This window comes from Topomyia yanbarensis, chromosome 2 (assembly GCF_030247195.1).
Source record: "Topomyia yanbarensis strain Yona2022 chromosome 2, ASM3024719v1, whole genome shotgun sequence".
In the NCBI taxonomy this organism is placed as follows: domain Eukaryota; kingdom Metazoa; phylum Arthropoda; class Insecta; order Diptera; family Culicidae; genus Topomyia; species Topomyia yanbarensis.
The window spans coordinates 454437117-454455753 of record NC_080671.1 but is presented as its reverse complement, the minus strand read 5'-3'; the positions used below and the strand labels follow the sequence as shown (position 1 = coordinate 454455753).

Genomic DNA, 18637 nt, shown 5'->3' with positions numbered 1-18637 from the left:
TCGAAAGTGATGCGGAAAATCGAAGTTTCTCAGTCTATTTCGAGCAAGGCCATCAATACGTAGAACGAATGGAACACTAAACTTTTGTGAAATTTTATACGTAAGTTCTGTAGGTAAATATTTGTCTACATTGCGGTGTTTGCAACGGGTGTTTAATAAAAAATGAGAATTTTTTCAATTCAGTATTTTTCATTAAAAACCATGTTTATTCTTCAAAAAAACGTCAACTTAGTCGCGAGGCTCTCACAAGAGCGCTGGACGTTACTGACGTCTATCTTCCGGATCCTGGTGGGCAACTGCTTCGTATCCTTGGCCGGCCAATTATTTTCGCACATTAGGGCACTGAGGGGGCCAAAAAAATTCTCAATGGGACGGCACTAGGGCAAGCTGGCCGGGTTCCTTTCTTTCGGCACAAACGGTATCATTTTCTGCTCAAAATATTCCACCGTCTTCTTGGCGTAATGGGAAGACGCCTTGTCCGGCCAGAAGACATACTTCACATCCGCATGATGCTCCTTTAAGAACGGCAGAAGAATTTTCTCAAGGCACTCCTCCTGGTACACTTGTTGATTGATGGCCAGACCACTCGGCTTGAACCAGTTCTTCGTCATCCACCGGCACTGCGATTTCACGATCGCTATCTGCTCGTCCGTGTACTCGGGGCACCGAGTATTCTTCCAACAGATGATGTCCTCCATCCTGATGGTTCGGCGAATCAAGGTATCTTCTTCGTCATTATCTTCGCCGAACGGCCGCTATCGGCCTACCGCTCCACGCTCAGGGATTCCAGGATCCGGTAAACTGTACACACGGGTACGTTTTCGTCTCGAAAGAGGTGTACCGTAAACATTTTTCAACGATGACCATTCGTTTCGTAAAACCTTACAGCACGCTCGCGGAGTGCTTGCTGTTTCGACGCCATCTTCGATTGAACTGACAGCATCCGAGCGAAAGGAAATATGCCACCCATTTCTAGGGAGTCCAGAGAGTAATTCTCTTGGAGAAAAAAAATTACGCTCTTTACTTTAATTACAGAAAGATATTGAAATAATTCTCATTTTTTTTATTGGACACCCGTTATACCAAAAGGTTGAAGAAAATTGAATTGTAACCGCGATGTTAGCAACGAATTGAATGTGGGAATGAAGTACGCCGCTAAATAATTTTATCAACTTCTTATAAGTTTTTGTTTTGGGAATATATACCAAGAATTCGTTGGTTGTTACGAAGTTATCCAATCGATTCTGGTGGTACCATAATGGGCTTCTAAGCACTACATTGTGCCAGTTATGTAAAGCTAATTGAATTTCTTTCTAAAAAATCATTTCTCAAGTTGGATCTTGTGAGTATTAGTTAGTATGTATTAGTACTTCGATAAAAGTTAAGGAAATTTCCTCGTAAATTTCACAAAAGTTAAAGTAGCAAAATAAAACCAATCATATTCCAGTTCACTATGTAAGATTGTTTTTATTAAAACTTTTAAAAATATTTTGTGGTAAAAAACTTGAACTTCCAAATTGTTTACTTTCAAAATAATGAATTAGAAAGTATACAACATGTTTAAATATTTGTAGATTAAATTTCGTTTATTTGAAACATTGTCTAATATTTTCTAGAGTTGGAAGAAAATAGCTACAAAGATAATAGCCACAGCAACTTCCATTAGCAACCGGATATGTTAATCGCCCTACAGCACGTTACCCTTAGCAGTCAACCGCTCACCACGACTGATCGACATTTCCCATGCCAAAAGCTTCCTTCGCACCTAAATCAGCATTCGATGACTTTCAGCATTTCCATTCCAAGAATAAACATCAATTGGTCCGTCCCTTTTGGGTCCTCACGAAACGCCGAAGAATTCTTCCCTTATTTTACACCGAGCAAATAAATCATTGTCAGGTCCCAATGAAACATCCCAAACCCGGCACGGTAAATCATTACCTCCGCCGTCAATTAGAGCGGTTACCCGATACCAACTCGCGATTCTTGGAAGCAATAATCTCGCCCGAGAACTGACAGTTTCGCGCATGAGTGGGATCGAACTGACGCTCATTATACATTTAAATTCATTCATAACAACTCCACACCAGTTCCACCTTTTCAGTTCACTGGTGACGCTGGTGACGAAAGCGTTAGCTGTCCAACAGCTCCTTCTTCAGCAGGCGAATCTCAATCTACATCATCGGGGGTCTCTGCTGTTGATGGAGATACGTGTGTAGGAGCTGGATCAGATTGTTTCAGAAATGTTAATCTGTATCTCATTAGCGGAGCCGATCTTCGCACACCGATACGTATGCATAGGGTTAAGCGATTGGCAGGCTGACTCAGGTGCTTTCATACCTAGGTCGAAACCAAATAGCCAAATGACGTGCGGTGCTCTTCTCTGTTTCCTGGACTTGATTGTTCATACCGAGCGCAGCATGGGTTGGCCTAACGAGAAGAAGTGTATAGTCATTTGGTGGTATTACTGTCGATCGATAATATTTATGATTCAACTTTGGTAATCTTTGGATATGGAAGAAAATTATCCCATGTTCACCCATGGTCAGGACGACATTCTTTTAATTTTAACAACCTTGTGCTTTTAGGAGCATTATAAAAAATTTTATATGCGACTAAAAGCAGCTTAAAGGATTTTTATTTTATTATTCCACTTATGCCACTCGGACGCTGTTTTAACATGTTTAAATCTTTTCTGTAAAACTCGAATGATTGGCATAAAAATTAATAAAAAGTTTCAATAATATTGATTCTACACGATCCTTTTATCAATCGCAGTAGATTAACGACAACTTGTTACAGTAACTTGTTTTTTTTTCAGAATTCAACAACGCTCGAGTAGTTTTAAGCCAAATAATATTCACTCTCACGCGATGTGATCATTGCTCATTGAACAAGGCTTCAAGTGTCCTGTTCACAAAAAAACTACCAAATCAAATTCTCTGGTAATCAATATCAACAACATTCGCTCGACGACCTCAAACTCCTATCATGTTGAGTTTAAAATATTCCTGTTCACTATGAAGTGAATGAGCGCGGGACGCGTTTCACACGTGTGGATCGTTAACGTTCATTATCACTCAATGTCCGAGGTCTCTTACGAGGCCACAAAACATATCAAGATTGCTTCATCCATTACTTCGTCAATCGGTGTTTTTGTGGATGCTGCGCATAGTGCTTGTTTATGCAGATTGAAAGTGAAACGAGCCATAGTCACGGCGGATTAGGGCAAATGGCTTTCAAACATAAAGATAAGGCAGGTGAAAGCAAGGCCTCTATTTCGTGTGAAGGAAATGAAAATTACTTACTAGTTCGATTCCACCTTGCGAACAGAATTCCAAATTTACCTGCGAATGGAAGGAGAACAAAATATTCGATATTAATTGATTGAATATCATTGGCATGATTGAGAAATTAACCGACTCAGAATGGTTCGAAATTGGCGTGTTTTGCCCACCGACATATTAGCTTAATAGAAGCCTGATCAGACGGTTGATTGAATGAATCATTGGATAATGACCCAATTAGCACACATCGTTTGCACATCAAACATCAATCGCCGAGCATTCATTCGCGCAGCCTCCGAAGAATTTAACAGTCATTAGGTCTATTATACGAGCAACTTCGCACCCCGACTCGGAAAGTACCCATTTTCGCCTAAGCTTCGACGCACAATTAGCGGCACCGGTTCGAACTCTGCAGCACTGTATACTCCCCATTCATGCACTACTGACTGCCAGCAACATTGACTGACCTCATACCACGAACCCATACCATACCACATCTCGGGGCCGTTTTTCGAGTTCAATTCCAAGATCAAGGAAAGTGGCTCCATATTTAGAAGTTAACAATTTTTGCTTCCTCGTCCTCTCGTCCGGCGGTGCCAATATATAAACAACACGAAACCTCAGCTGGTTCGTCGACTTGACCGACGACCGATTCACAGTCATCGTCGCCAGCCTGCCAACTAGTCATCGGTCGTTGGAGACGGGAGGGGGAGATCGAGCCAGCGAGGTTGCAGCTACAACAACAACAACAGCTCAGCAAAAAGCATATTTCATACGAGAATCCCAGAGCTGGTAGCTCGGCTCGCATGAGAAAGATTAAAAGCGGAAAACAAAGTGTCTACCAGGATCATGTGCGCTAACCGCTAAAATCTTGATTCTTCCCTAAAAGGAGCGATTTTTTCTTCCATGTCTATGTGCAAACGGCGTGTTCGCCTTATTCTGCCGCACATGGCGATCCCATCGAACAGATCACTGTGTGTGCGCCTACCTCAATGGCGACGCTGACTGGCTGGTGTGACGGATACTCCACTCATATATTACCCTCACGAATGTCATCGTCCCGTTGAAAATCTTGTAAAAATTTCATGTCTCAGGGCGATTCACGGAGCGTGACATTATACGCGACATTATTAATATATCCGAGGTTAGAACTGTGAATGAACATCGGCGGCAGCATTTATCACTTGTAATATGAAAACTTTGCATCATTTTGCATAGCTCATCCTTTCTATTTTTTGTCTACGACGTATGCGGAACTAGGATCGGCATTTGCTCAGTGCCATCTGCGCTCAAGAGAACCCTGGTCTAGTGTCAGGGGCTGCACACTTTTTATTTAACATTGTATTTCAAATTCAATTATCGACGAGCAAACGTATTTTGTATCGATTAAAAGTACAACTTACCGTCGCTTCTTTATAATGGCGCGCAACAGGCGATCCGGATTTTCTGGGTAAGTGTATAAAATTTGTCTTCTTCCATTTTGCCAACGGTTGCACAATTGCTAGTACTAGTTGTTTACACAAAGTAAACAATGCACTTCGAACTAATTTCGCCCAAAATTTCAATAGCAAATACCTAATTGAAAAACCTGTTTTAATCCACCTAGAGGTGCAATTGTGCCTTTCTCATTTCTACAAACTATGATTTAATAGCTGGTTCGTACAATATAACTTTATGGAAATGTCTTTCATTCTTATTACACTTGGTAAGTATATATAAGAGAACCTTTTTGCATTCATCGCGGTATCGGTTTGAATCGGAGTTTTCTATGTGATCGACCTCCACAACCCGTAACTCCGGTGCTGGAAGTCGGATGGAGATGGAATTTAATATCAGTTTCTGGGGACGCAACACCTTTCATTTGAGACTAAGTTGAGCAAATCTAGCCATTTTCGAGAAACCAATATAATCGTTATTCTGACTTTGGATGCTTCCGGATCCGTCGATGGTGGCCAGTGTGGCCAAAGAGACTTTGAATGACTGTTGGGGACCTAGATCTACAAATTCAACAGTTGTGTTTACATTTTGGAAAAAAATCACCTTTTTACATTCATCGCAGAATTCGTTAGAATCGGGATTTGCTGCGTGATCGTACGTATCACCCTGTAATTCAGGAACCAGAACTCGGATCCACACAAAATTCAACAGCAGCTGATGGACCTTTCATTTAAAATTAAGTTTGTCAAAATCGGTTTAGAAAATTCCGAGAAACCGATTTGGAAAAATCAACAAATTTTGTTTTGTAACCATACTCTTCAACTCGTAATTCGGAACAAGATGTCGGTTGAAAATGAAATTCAATAGCAACCTATGGGAATATTATACCTTTCATTTGAATCTTAGTTTGTAAAAATCGGTTCAGCCATCTCCGAGTAACCGATGTGGACATTTTGTTAACAAATCCGCACATACACACACATACATACACACATACACATACACACATACATACATACACACATACATACACACAGATATTTTGCGATCTCGGCGAGCTGAGTCGAATGTTATATGAGACTCGGCCCTCCGGGCCTCGTTTAGAAAGTCGGTTTTTGGAGCAATTGCATAACCTTTCTATATAAGAAAGGCAAAAGAATAATATTTAATTAGCTTAATAAGCATGAGTTCAATGTTATCTTCATGTGATTATAATTTGCAAAGGTTGGTGGAATGCGTTTGAACGTGTAGGGAATGGGGGTTTAGTAGAGTGGGTGTGGAGGATGCGTCAGAAATCCTTCATCTTATTTCGGTATACGGGGTGGATGAAGGAAATCTGGGCGTGAGGGTGATCCAAGAAGAGGGGAGTAATGAAGGAGGGAGGTGTAAGGGCAAGATGGGGAGGGGGGGGGGAAGGGGCGGCTACGCAATACTCAACTGCATATTTTGCCTTCCATTTGAGACTTGGTTTGAGAAAATCGGTTCAGTCATCACCGATGAACCGATGTGACTTTAATTGTGGAATATGCCCGGAATTCCGGACTTCCGGAATCGTCGATAGTGGACAATATATTCAAAGAATGTTTGATTGGCAATCAGTGATCTAGATCTACGATTAGAAGTAATTTGGTGACCATTTCAATAGTTTTTAGCCTCTGAGGTATTACGATTCTACCGCGATTTATATGGGAAATTCCAGTGTATCCTTACTAACACCCCTGTAACTCCGGAAGCAAGAGTCAGAACCGAATGAAATTCAGCAGCAGTCAATGGCATTACTGTATCTTTCATTTGAAATTAAGTTCGTAAAAATCGGTAGAGAATTCGTTGTGGAATGGGTGTGATATTAGCTTAGGAACTTGGCGGGTTCCCCGAGGGCGTCATGAACCGTCATAGGTGGCCAATGTGGTCAAAGCTGCTTTGATTGATCATTAGTGATCGAGACCCGCAAACTAGAGTAATGTTACATCAATTTTAATATGTTTTACATCATTTGAACATTATGGTGGTACCAGTTTATATGGGAATTTGCTGTGTGATCGCACTCTTCAACCCGTAACTCCGGAACCGGAAGTCGGATCAACTAAAAATTCAATAGCAGCTTATGGGAGCGTTATACCTTTCAGATGAAACTAAGTTTGCGAAAATCGGTTCAGCCATCTCTGAGAAAATTGTGTGAGTTTAAATGACACACACACACATACACACACACATACACACACACATACATACACACACAGACATTTGCCGATCTCGACGAACTGAATCGAATGGTGTATGATACTCGGCCCTCCGGGCCTCGGTTAAAAAGTCGATTTTTACAGTGATTGCATAGCCTTTCTTTATATGAGAAAGGCAAAAAGCTAAGTGATGCGTTTTGATTCCGTACACCCTGTATTCATAAATTCAATTAACTAAACTCCGAAAAAAGTGTAATTTTGATATTCCGGATTAAACGCAATTTTGGAACTATGTAAATCAACGTTACGTAGCAAGAGTTGAAATCTGTTCTTCCTATTGATGCAAAATACTAAGCAGTTGGGTTATGTATTATTATTCAAAGTTCAGCTTACTTTCTGCTCTTTTCTGAGTAGGTTGCACCCAGACGCGGTTGATTTGAAAGGTGGAAAGGTTCGGCCAACTTATAGCAAAGTTGTAGGTTTGTTGAAATAGTTAATTTGGCTTTTGCGGATTTTGTAAGTCGTCAGCATACAGTTTCATCACATCAGGAACGCTATACTGGTCACATTCAAAAAGTTGAGAACAATTGGGAAATTAGTAAGTCTCGAGTAAGCGTGTTTAAATCGTAGTAAATATATTATTTTCAAGTTGTTTTAAATTCAAGCTGTATTACATTTTTTGTAAGTTGCCTATAATTTAAGAATAATGGTTAATGAAGACGTCAAACACATCCTCAACACTGACCCGTCCAAATCCAGTTAACCCCATCCAGAGCACAGTACAACAAACTGGGCGTTATTATTGTAGCTTACATCTCAATCAACATGTTCATTGATATGTGTATAACTATCTAAGCTACATCTAAATCACAGACAGCTTAAAACCATGATATTAAAATATCAAAAAGTTATATTTGTGAATTTTGAACGTTTCAAAATATACATAATATACAAAATTCCATGATAATAGGTTTTTGGTAAATAAAGTCGGTTAACGGTAATCAATATTCCACTACCTATCACTATTAAGCATTTAAGGTAAAAAAAATTGATGCATTGAGCAAAGTTGTCCGCAAAAACAAGTTCTACAGATTTGCCGAAGACCTTATCTTATTATATATGCTAAATGTATTAAACTCTACGTTTGTATGTACGTGATTTATGGACGGCTTATGGGGGGCATCTGGTGTAAAGTGCTCGAGCCGAAGGTTATTTTGATTTACGATTTTGAAGGTAAGGTAACAATGGATCTTTTTTGTAATGTAAATCTTAACATTTATACATTCATTGTATTCAAAAAAATACGAGCGTTCCAAGAGTAGACGTCCAACCATTTCCACGTCGAGGAGCGCCGCGACGAACGCAATAATTCTCGATACAATTGTCTGATACGGAAAATTCCATAAGTTTGGTTAGGCTTGTAGTTAGTCGATGAACCACAAGAAATAGAAAAAAGTTCGAGTTTTGGAAAATGGCTTAATGAAAACCGAAAAATCTCATATTTTACTGTAAAATTCGTTCACTTTTCTTCAAAATAATAGAGAGAGAAAATGTTATTCAGTTTTCTGTGGCTACACATATTGTGCATTCTCATGAAAAAATAAGTCAATTCGTTGAGTAGTTTTTGAGTTATCGTGTTCGCCAATTTGAAAAACGCGATTTCGAGAAAAACGCTATTAAAAGGTGTCCCACATAAAATTGCATCACGGAAAAACGCTGTAGAAAGTAACTCATATGGTATTTTTTGATCAAAAATTGGGTAAAAGTAGTTTAGTAGTTTCATGTTTCAGTTTAGGTCACGATTTTCGTAAATCGTTCGGTTTACGAAATCTTGAATTTATGAACGGATTTTTTTCCGTATAGTAAAATAGTTATGAGAACATTCTTTTTGTCGCAACAAATGCTATTATGAACATTCTTGTTTTATATATTTAGCTTTCATTTATCTTTTTAATTTAAATTATATTTCAAATTCAATATATTGATCTTTTATATTGTGTGCTGTATAAACCTCAACCCAGGAAAAAATTTCATAGCTCAATCGGATCACCCCTGAGTCGATTCCTAGTTCCATAAGGAGTATCTACTCGAAATTTGAAGCAAATCGGACAAGTCAAGCTACCGGACCAGCGTACTTGAAGTTTGTATGGGATTTTTAGAAAATTTACATAGAGGAAACCTCCAAGCTCGCATTTTTACCGCTAGGTGGCATGAATCAGATTATCTTCACAAGTGAAGATAAGAAAGAAAATTTAATGGTCTACAACTTTGTCGAAGACTACAAGTTAATTTATCTTTATTAGGAGAAGTTATTACAAGTACTGATACACCACCATGTACACTGCCCAGCTAGGACTCATGCAAAACTTCGTTAAAAATTTAACGCAGCTATTTTTTGTCACTCTAGTTCAGCCACACGTCAGTTGACACAGTACCATCTTTACGTCATGGGTACACTGGGCTAAAGCCAGAGGCCCCTAAATTTTGGGGCTTCACGTTCAGGATAAATATTAAATTGTAGCAGCAAACAAGCATAAGGATAAGAAAATTGCAAAAAAAAGTGTGCCGATTCTTTTTGTTGCGAAAAAAGATGGGTGGATCATGTCAGATACACAACCAGAGTGAAGTAGAAGACACCTCAGGCAGTTAATTCGATTGCAGGATTTTCACGTGCTACTGGCAGATAGCATAAAAGTATTTTTTTCGATATTTATGCAAGCCTATAACAATTGGATTTTAATACAGTTTGACGAAATGCTGTCAGGAATCGAAACCATTCCGCGATAGAATTTGGCAGTTTAAACACTTTCTATTATCGGCACAACGGAGCGGAACAAATTTCAAATGGTTTGTTATCCATAATAATGAACAGCTAGGCCTGGTTGGAGCTGATGTTTCTTCGTCGTAGATATTGTAATGATACAGACAAACAATATCTTGGTGCAACACCAGTCTGACGATTTGGAGATAGGTATGGCAAGACGATGAAATTAATTGTAGCGTAAGCCTCACACATATACGATTGGTTGCTAAAAAGGAATAATGATTTTTCTGAGCACCTCTGGTAGAATCGAAATATGAATATTCCAAAATCGAAATGCGGACGTCTTGTTTTCAATGAATACAATATGGGTATGGCTTACGTAATAAAATAATTTTATGGACTACAAAGAGCTCTAATCCGACGGCATTATTTAGAAATATACACTAAACATTCGTAGGCTAAAACAAAAATATCGAACTATATAGGACGATAACATGACTTTTCAAGGTAGTAGTTTTGGCTACACCTGAGTGTCAGTATATTTTGAAATAGGTTTTCGCTATTTTCTCACATTTCCAATCATCGAAAATAAATGTTATTGTTGACAATGAAAAAAAAATTTAATCCACCTAACAGTGCTATGAAACATTTCTTACACACATCACTGTTGGATCATTTGCATGTTGGATTAGTTTGCAGAACTCATGAAGTTTTTTTTTATTCATTTCGTTTATTTGATAGGCACAAATGCGTTAGCTTGGCGGTGCCAAATGCTTTTGTTTTTACATTTTGGATATCTTAAAACTAGGAGGTTACAATGTTGAAATATTTTTTTACAAAGGAAAAGAAAGTTTACAGCTATCTTAAGACTAGAAATAAGATTCAATATACAAAAGAGGGCCAAAAGATTTTTTTATGAAAAAATTTAAAACAAGGGATTCACTTTGATATACAAGAGGGGGAGTAATAGTATTTTACGAAATATTTTACGGTTATCTTAAAACTAACAATATAGTTTAGTACACAAAAGGGGGAACAAATATTTAGGAGAAATTTCACAGAAATCTTAAAACTAGGGATTCAATTCTATTTACAAGATGGAGGACAAGAGTTTCAATAAAGAGTAAAAATTATAGCTATCTTAAAACTAGGAATACAGAATACTAATTTGAATTTTTTAACTAAAACTTATGCTTGGTCAAGATATTCAAAGGGTGGCTTATTTCCGCATCAGTGTAGCAGCAGTTGTATCAAGGACAGGGGAGAGACAGGGAAAGAAGAGCAAAACTTGCAACTTTCGCTCGAACGGCGGGGGGGGGGGGGATCAGCGTATCAAATTTGCGCCTCAGTATAGTAAGTCGTCGAGTACCGGATTGGCGGATGGTATTCTTCGGACCCGCGGGGAATCTTTCAAAAGTCATCGGACCTCGAGTCGCTCTCGCTTCAGTTTCCTTCTATGCAGGCGTAGTGGTAAGGGCGATGGCGGTTACATAGTGGCACTCTGGAGCTGATCGGTTCCACAAGGCAGGAGGAAACTCTAAAAACGAGAAATAAAAGAGAGGGGCTAAATTGGGATATTTATCGTTTTTATGAAGGTATAAATAAGGGACATATAGGGGAAATCACGAGTTGCCAGCATATCTCGGACTGGTACATTGGGTGGTCTACCTCGGGCCCGAAGGGATTCCTTTAACTGAGACCTGGCGTCACAATACCCGGCGCATACCCAGACAACGTGTTCGATGTCGTGATAGCCCTCGTCACAAGCGCACAGACTACTCTCCGCAAGCCCAATACGCCGCAAATGCGCATCCATGGTGTAGTGATTGGACATAAGTCGGGTCATTACACGAATAAAATCCCGACCCACATCCATCCCCCCGAACCAAGGCTTCGTTGATACCTTTGGAATAATCGAATGTAGCCATCGTCCAAGTTCCCCATTGCTCCACGAGGTTTGCCAACTGTTGAGCGTCCTCTGACGACAAATACTAAAAAATTCGTTGAAGCAGATTGGTCTTTCGTATATGTCACCATTTAATGCGCCCGCCTTTGCTAATGAGTCGGCCTTTTCATTGCCCGGGATAGAACAATGAGAGGGGACCCAAACAAAGGTAATCTGATAAGATTTTTCAGATAACGTACACAAGGACTCCTGTATCATCCCCAGAAAATAAGGGAGTTGCTTTTTTGGCTTCACCGCACGAAGAGCCTCGATAGAGCTGAGGCTGTCCGAAACGATGAAGTAGTGATCTGTGGGCAGAGTGTCGATGATCCCAAGGGTGTACTGAATTGCAGCTAACTCTGCGACGTAAACTGAAGCGGGATCATTGAGCTTGAATGAAGCGGTGATAGTATTGTTGAAGATACCGAAGCCAGTGGACCCATCGAGATTTGATCCGTCAGTGTAAAACATTTTGTCGCAGTCGACTTCTCGGAATTTATTATAAAATATATTGGGGATCACCTGCGGGCGTGTATGGTCCGGGATTCCACAAATCTCTTTCTTCATGGATGTGTCGAAGAATACAGTAGAATCAGAAGTATCTAGGAAACGGACACGGTTGGGATTGTACGAAGAAGGATTGATGCTCTGTGCCATGTAGTCGAAGTACAAGGACATAAAACGGGTTTGAGAATTAAGTTCGACGAGCCTCTCGAAGTTTTCAATTACCAACGGGTTCAGAATGTCGCATCGGATGAGCAATCGATATGAGAGTTCCCAAAATCGATTTTTTAGCGGAAGAACGCCCGCCAGCACTTCGAGACTCATCGTATGGGTCGAGTGCATGCAACCCAAGGCAATGCGCAAGCAACGATACTGGATTCTCTCCAGTTTGATGAAGTGTATGTTCGCAGCGGAACGGAAACAGAAACACCCGTACTCCATCACCGACAATATCGTTGTTTGGTACAACCTGATCAGGTCTCCTGGGTGAGCACCCCACCATGTTCCAGTTATTGTTCGGAGAAAATTGATCCTTTGTTGGCATTTCTGTTTCAGATACCTAATGTGACATCCCCAGGTACCTTTAGAGTCGAACCAGACCCCGAGATATTTAAATGTGAAAACCTGGTTGATCGTTGCACCCATTAATTGAAGCTGGAGTTGCGCTGGCTCACGCTTCCTAGAAAAAACAACCAACTCAGTTTTCTCCGTGGAGAACTCAATACCCAGCTGAAGAGCCCAAGCAGACAAATTGTCCAAGGTATTTTGTAATGGTCCTTGCAAGTCGGCAGCTTTGGGCCCTGTAACAGAGACCACCCCGTCGTCTGCAAGTTGCCTTAGCGTGCATGAATTGGCAAGACAATCGTCAATGTCATTCACGTAAAAATTGTAGAGCAGGGGACTTAGACATGAGCCCTGGGGAAGACCCATGTAGCTAAATCGCGATGTTGTTAAATCGCCATACGAAAAATGCATGTGCTTTTCAGACAACAGGTTTAGCAAAAAGTTATTTAAAATTGGTGAAAGACCATGCTGGTGCAGCTTCTCTGACAGAATGTTGATAGAAACTGAGTCAAAAGCCCCCTTAATATCCAAGAAGACTGATGCCATCTGCTCTTTGTTAGCATAGGCCATTTGGATTTCTGTAGAAAGCAACGCAAGGCAATCGTTCGTCCCTTTGCCTTTGCGGAAGCCAAATTGTGTATCTGACAGTAAGCCATTTGCTTCAACCCAATTGTCGAGGCGAAACAAGATCATTTTCTCGAATAACTTCCGAATACAGGACAGCATTGCAATCGGCCGATACGAGTTGTGGTCGGAGGCTGGTTTTCCTGGTTTTTGGATGGCGATGACCTTCACTTGCCTCCATTCATAAGGGACAATGTTACCCTCAAGAAACTTGTTAAATAAATTCAACAAGCGCCTTTTTGCAGTGTCAGGCAGATTCTTCAGCAAGTTGAATTTGATTCTGTCTAACCCTGGGGCGTTATTGTTGCACGATAAGAGAGCAAGTGAGAACTCCACCATCGAAAACGGTGTTTCGTTCGCGGTATCGTGAGAAGACGCGGCGCGGTTCGTTTTCTGTACCGGGACAGAGTCCGGACAGATCTTCTTGGCGAAAGCGATTATCCAACGGTTTGAATATTCCACGTTCTCGTTGGTACTATTATGATTACGCATACGTCGAGCTGTACCCCAAAGAGTGCTCATCGCTGTTTCTCTCGTTAACCCGTCGACGAACCGGCGCCAATAACTGCGTTTTTTGGCTTTCATTAGACTCTTCATTCGCCTTTCTAACGACGCGTACTGTTGATAGCTAGCGGGTAACCCGTCTTCCCGGAAGGCCTTATATGCAGTGGACTTTTCCGCGTACAGCTCTGAGCACTCTTTATCCCACCACAGGGTGGGAGACCGTCCATGGGTATTCGCGCTGGGTACTGGTTTAGTCTGAGCTTGATTCGCACTGTCGAGAATCAAGCCAGCCAAAAACCTGTACTCTTCCTCCGGAGGAAATTCTTGAGTGGATTCGATTTTAACGGATATCGCGGTCGCGTAACTCTTCCAATCAATGTTCCGTGTGAGGTCATACGATACATTGATTGTTTCCGATGGTCTTGAACCGTTAGCAATTGAAATCACGATAGGCAAATGATCGCTACCGTGGGGATCAGGGATCACCTTCCACATGCAATCTAACTGTAGCGATGTCGAGCAAAGCGATAAATCCAACGCGCTTGCGCGTGCTGGTGGTGTAGGAATCCGCGTCATTTCTCCCGTGTTTAAGATGGTCATGTTGAAATTATCGCAAAGATCTTGGATTAATGTTGATCTATTATCATCATGAAGACAGCCCCATACCGTACCGTGCGAGTTAAAGTCTCCCAAAACTAGCCGCGGTGCCGGTAAGGATTCCGTGATATTACAAAGCGTTCGGTGCCCTACCGAGGCTCTAGGAGGAATGTAGATGGAAGCAATGCAAAGGTCTTTACCTTTGATTAAAACTTGACAAGCGACAATTTCAATGCCTGGTGTCGAAGGGAGGTTAATTCGGTTGAAAGAATAGCACTTTTTGATCCCCAAAAGTACTCCTCCATAGGGGTTTTCTCGATCCAGACGAATTATATTAAAGTCGTGGAAGTTGAGATTTATATCGGAAGTTAACCAAGTTTCACATAATGCGAAAGCATCACATTTTAAACTATTTAGTAAAAATTTAAAGGAATCGATTTTCGGGAGGATACTTCTGCTGTTCCACTGTAGAACAGTGATCGAATCGGTGACCTCGTTCGATGACTTAGCCATCGAAGGATACGATCGCTGCAAGGAGGGGCCATTTAGCAGTCAACTGCTTCAAAAATGTTTGCACTATAGGGAGAAAACGTATCAGAAGGCTTTTAAGAGGATCAGTAACATTGAAAGCTGTGAAAATTAAGTCCACTATGTCAGAAAATTTCATTAGTCCGCTACTGGACTGAGTATCTGTTTGAAAAAAGGGGACACTTGGGGTTTTTGGTGTCCCTGGAAGTGGTGGGTACTCCTTGTTAGAATTAATATTTCCAAGTCCTGGAGCAAATTGCTTCGGCTTTTGTACATCACTTCCGTTGGATCTATTGGTTGTAGATGGCGCACTCTGAGTGGACGACACCTTGGCACCCTTACGAGGCAATGTAGGGGAGGCTGGATTTCTCCTCTTCCTGGATTCCCCTGGGTTAACCAAAGATGTTCCCTCTCGTGGGTCGTCAGATTCTTGCTCAACGTTAGCCAAACCAGCATAGGGATTTTCGGACAGGACAGATGGCGAAGCATTCTTTAGCATTTCTGCATAAGAACGCCTTGAGCGTTCCTTAAGGGAGCGCTTAATTTTATCCCCGCGCTGCTTGTACGCAGGACATGATTTAAGAGCATGTGAAGGGCCCCCGCAGCAAATACACTTTTCAGTTTCTTTGTCGCAAGAGTCATCCTCATGCTCTCCTTCGCATTTGCCGCATCGTTTCTTATTTCCACAATATGTGGCTGTGTGGCCCAACTGCTTGCAATTGCTGCAGCTCATGACCCGCGGTACAAACAGGCGAACTGGTAGGCGAACCCTGTCAAGGAGGATGTAGTTGGGAAGAGAGGACCCGGCGAATGTTACCCGAAGCGAGCCTGATAGAGAGTAGGTAGTCTTACCTCCCTCGGTGTTTGCGGTATACAATTGTTTGCATTCTAAGATCTTAATCTGTTCAAGAGAGGGGTCCTTAAAGCAGCCAACCCCGTGCTCCAACAGTTCTTCGCATTTCAGGCCCGGTTCGGACACTACCCCATCGATTTCACAGGCCACACAAGGCACGTATGCTTTAAATTCCCGTGTAAAGCGCTCACAGCAAGCAATCGCGTTTGCCTGGCCGAGATCATTCACTAGAACACGTATCTTGTTTGCCCGAACACGTGTTATCTGAGCTACAGCCGGGTAATTAGCAGTCAGATCTCGAGAAAGTTTTAATATATTAACCGGTTTCTCTCCGGTCCGAAAATATACCACCCATGGCCCAGAGGAACCTTCTGGGTACTGCTTTATACGGGGAGCAATGCGAGTATTAGGGGGATCAGGGACTTCCATGATTACATCAGATGGTATTTCGCCCTCGGCCATTTAAGCACGAGGGCAGAGCGTTATATAAACGGGAATGTGTCTTATTATTTGATTACAAGGTAGAGTAAAAGTAGGGAAAAGGAAAGAAAGCAAACGAGGAAAAAAAATAAAGCAAAACTTATCTGCAAACAACGTCGATTGTTCCGCACCAGCGAAAACAATGTACTGGATTTACTGTCGGCACCAGCAGAACGGCAGCTAACGAACGAACAAAGGATGACCTTGATTCACTAAATTTTACACACCGAACAGCACTGTGAAATATAACGATCCGTTCCGTTCAAAGGTTGGGAGACGTATGAACTCATGAAGTTGCCACCCAATTAGAAATGAGATGAACACAGTTTTGAGTCATGCACGAATAAAAACTCGAATATGCTAAAAAAATAATGAAACAAAAAAATGAAAAATGTTTAATATAAATCAAATTAATAAAGTTTATAAGATTAATATAATAAAGTAAATTACTTCAAATAACAAATTGAATGAAATTAAATAAGCCCCCTCTGAATATCTTGACCAAGCATAAGTCTTCGGTAAAAAAGTTTAAATTTGTATTCCGTATTCCTAGTTTTAAGATAGTTGTAATTTTACCCCTTTGTTAAAATTATTGTCCCTTATCTTGTAAATAGAATTGTATCCCTAGTTTTAAAACAACTTGTGAAATTTTTCTTAAATAAATTTGTGTACCAAACTATATTGTTAGTTTTAAGATAACTGTAAATATTTCCTAAAAAACTATTACTATTGAATCTCTTGTTTAAAATTTTTCATAAAAAAATCTTTTGCCCCCTCTCTTGTATATAGAATCTTATTTCTAGTCTTAAGATAGCTGTAAAAATTTTCTCTCTAAAAAAAAATATACATACATACATTTATTTATTTATTTTATTTTATATCTGACAAAAAAATAGTCTTAATAAATAGAAGCAGTCGAGTCATGAAAATAGTAGACCGCGAAACTTTCTGTGAGAACTTGTGCGATGGTTCACCAAACTCTAACAGATCCTCGATCGTGGAGAAAGTTCGAATACATGCGGTTATCGGTTCGTTGAATCCAAACGTCGAACGATGGAATCTAGGTTGTAGTAAGCCAGATGAGCGTAGAGAACGTTGCGAGGCACGAAAATCAAGAAAGGACAGCATCTTCGGGGTGCCAATTTCAGCGTTGAGAAGCTTTGCAACCTATACTACTTTCTGAAGCTGTCTGCGTTGTTCCAGTGTGTCGAGACCGATCAAGCGACATCGAGCAGAATACGGTGGAAGGTCTAGAGGATTCCGCCATGGAAGGTCTCGTAGTGCGAGTCGGACAAATCTCTTCTGCATCCGTTCAATCCGTAAGTTCCATGTAAGCTGATGAGGGCTTCAAATCAAAGAAGCATTTTCCAGAAGTGGGCGAACCAGCGAACAATATAACGCCTTCATACAATGCGGGTCCTTGAAATCCCGGTCCATTTTTGAAATGAAGCCGAGTTTTCGGGTTGCTTTAGAGATTAAAACTGAGCGATGCTGATTGAATGTTAGCTTCGTATCCAACAAAACGCCGAGGTCGCTGACGCAATCAACTATAGTGAGCTTTTACCCATCGATTTGGTAGCCGTAACGTATCGGACTGAACATGCGATGAAAAGTTATGACTTGGCATTTTGCAATACTAATAGTTAACCAGTTTCTACGACACCAGTTAACGAATGTATGCAGAAGCTCTTGAAGACGGATACAGTCGTCGATAGATCGAGCTATGAGGTACAATTTCAAATCATCGACTTGAACCAGCTTGCACCCCAAACCAAGCAGCATCGTTGATATAATACAACCAGTAGGGGTCCCATTTTACTGCCTTGAGGGACTCCAGATTTGTTCGTAAATTGAGAGGAAACACAAGAGCCGAGCTGCATACATAGGACTCTGTCATTCAAGTAAGAATTCAGCCATTTAACAAAAAATAATAATATTAGGTGGTCAATTCGGTCGAATGCAGCTTTTAAGTCCGTGTAAGCTGCATCAATTTGTGCCTTATCTTCCATCTGCGTAATGCAAATTGATATGGAATCTAGAAGATTTGTTGTTAAGGATCGCCCGGGCATAAACCCATGTTGATCGGTAGAAATGTAACTTTTCGTGCATCAGAGTACGGAAGTGCTTACCACAATTTCAAATATCTTGGAGGCAGCAGACAGGTTAGTCACGCCCCGGTAGTTTCTAACACTTTGAACATATAGACATTGTTTCAATTTATCGAGCTGAGTTGATTAGAATATGATTCCCGGGTCCAGGAGAAAGTTTTCAAAGTTTGAGCGAATCCTATCCATTTTTGTTTTGTAAGAAATGTAAAAATACTATTCAAGTACATGATTTAGATTTCGGCATGCAAGTTCAAGAAAGGAG

At 40.8% G+C, this 18637-nt stretch overlaps 1 protein-coding gene across 7 annotated transcripts in view; it reads right to left on the bottom strand.

Annotated features, from left to right (window-relative positions):
* The window catches only part of LOC131685859 (inverted formin-2), a 231775-nt gene that overhangs the window by 110063 nt on the left and 103075 nt on the right, over window positions 1–18637 (bottom strand). Inside the window, exon 3 of one of the 7 annotated variants that reach the window (XM_058969866.1) lies at window positions 3309–3347. The exons of the other annotated variants lie outside the window; for them this stretch is intronic. The gene's annotated coding sequence lies outside the window, so the exon portion shown is untranslated. The remainder of the gene's footprint in view (window positions 1–3308; window positions 3348–18637) is intronic. 7 annotated transcript variants of the gene reach the window in all.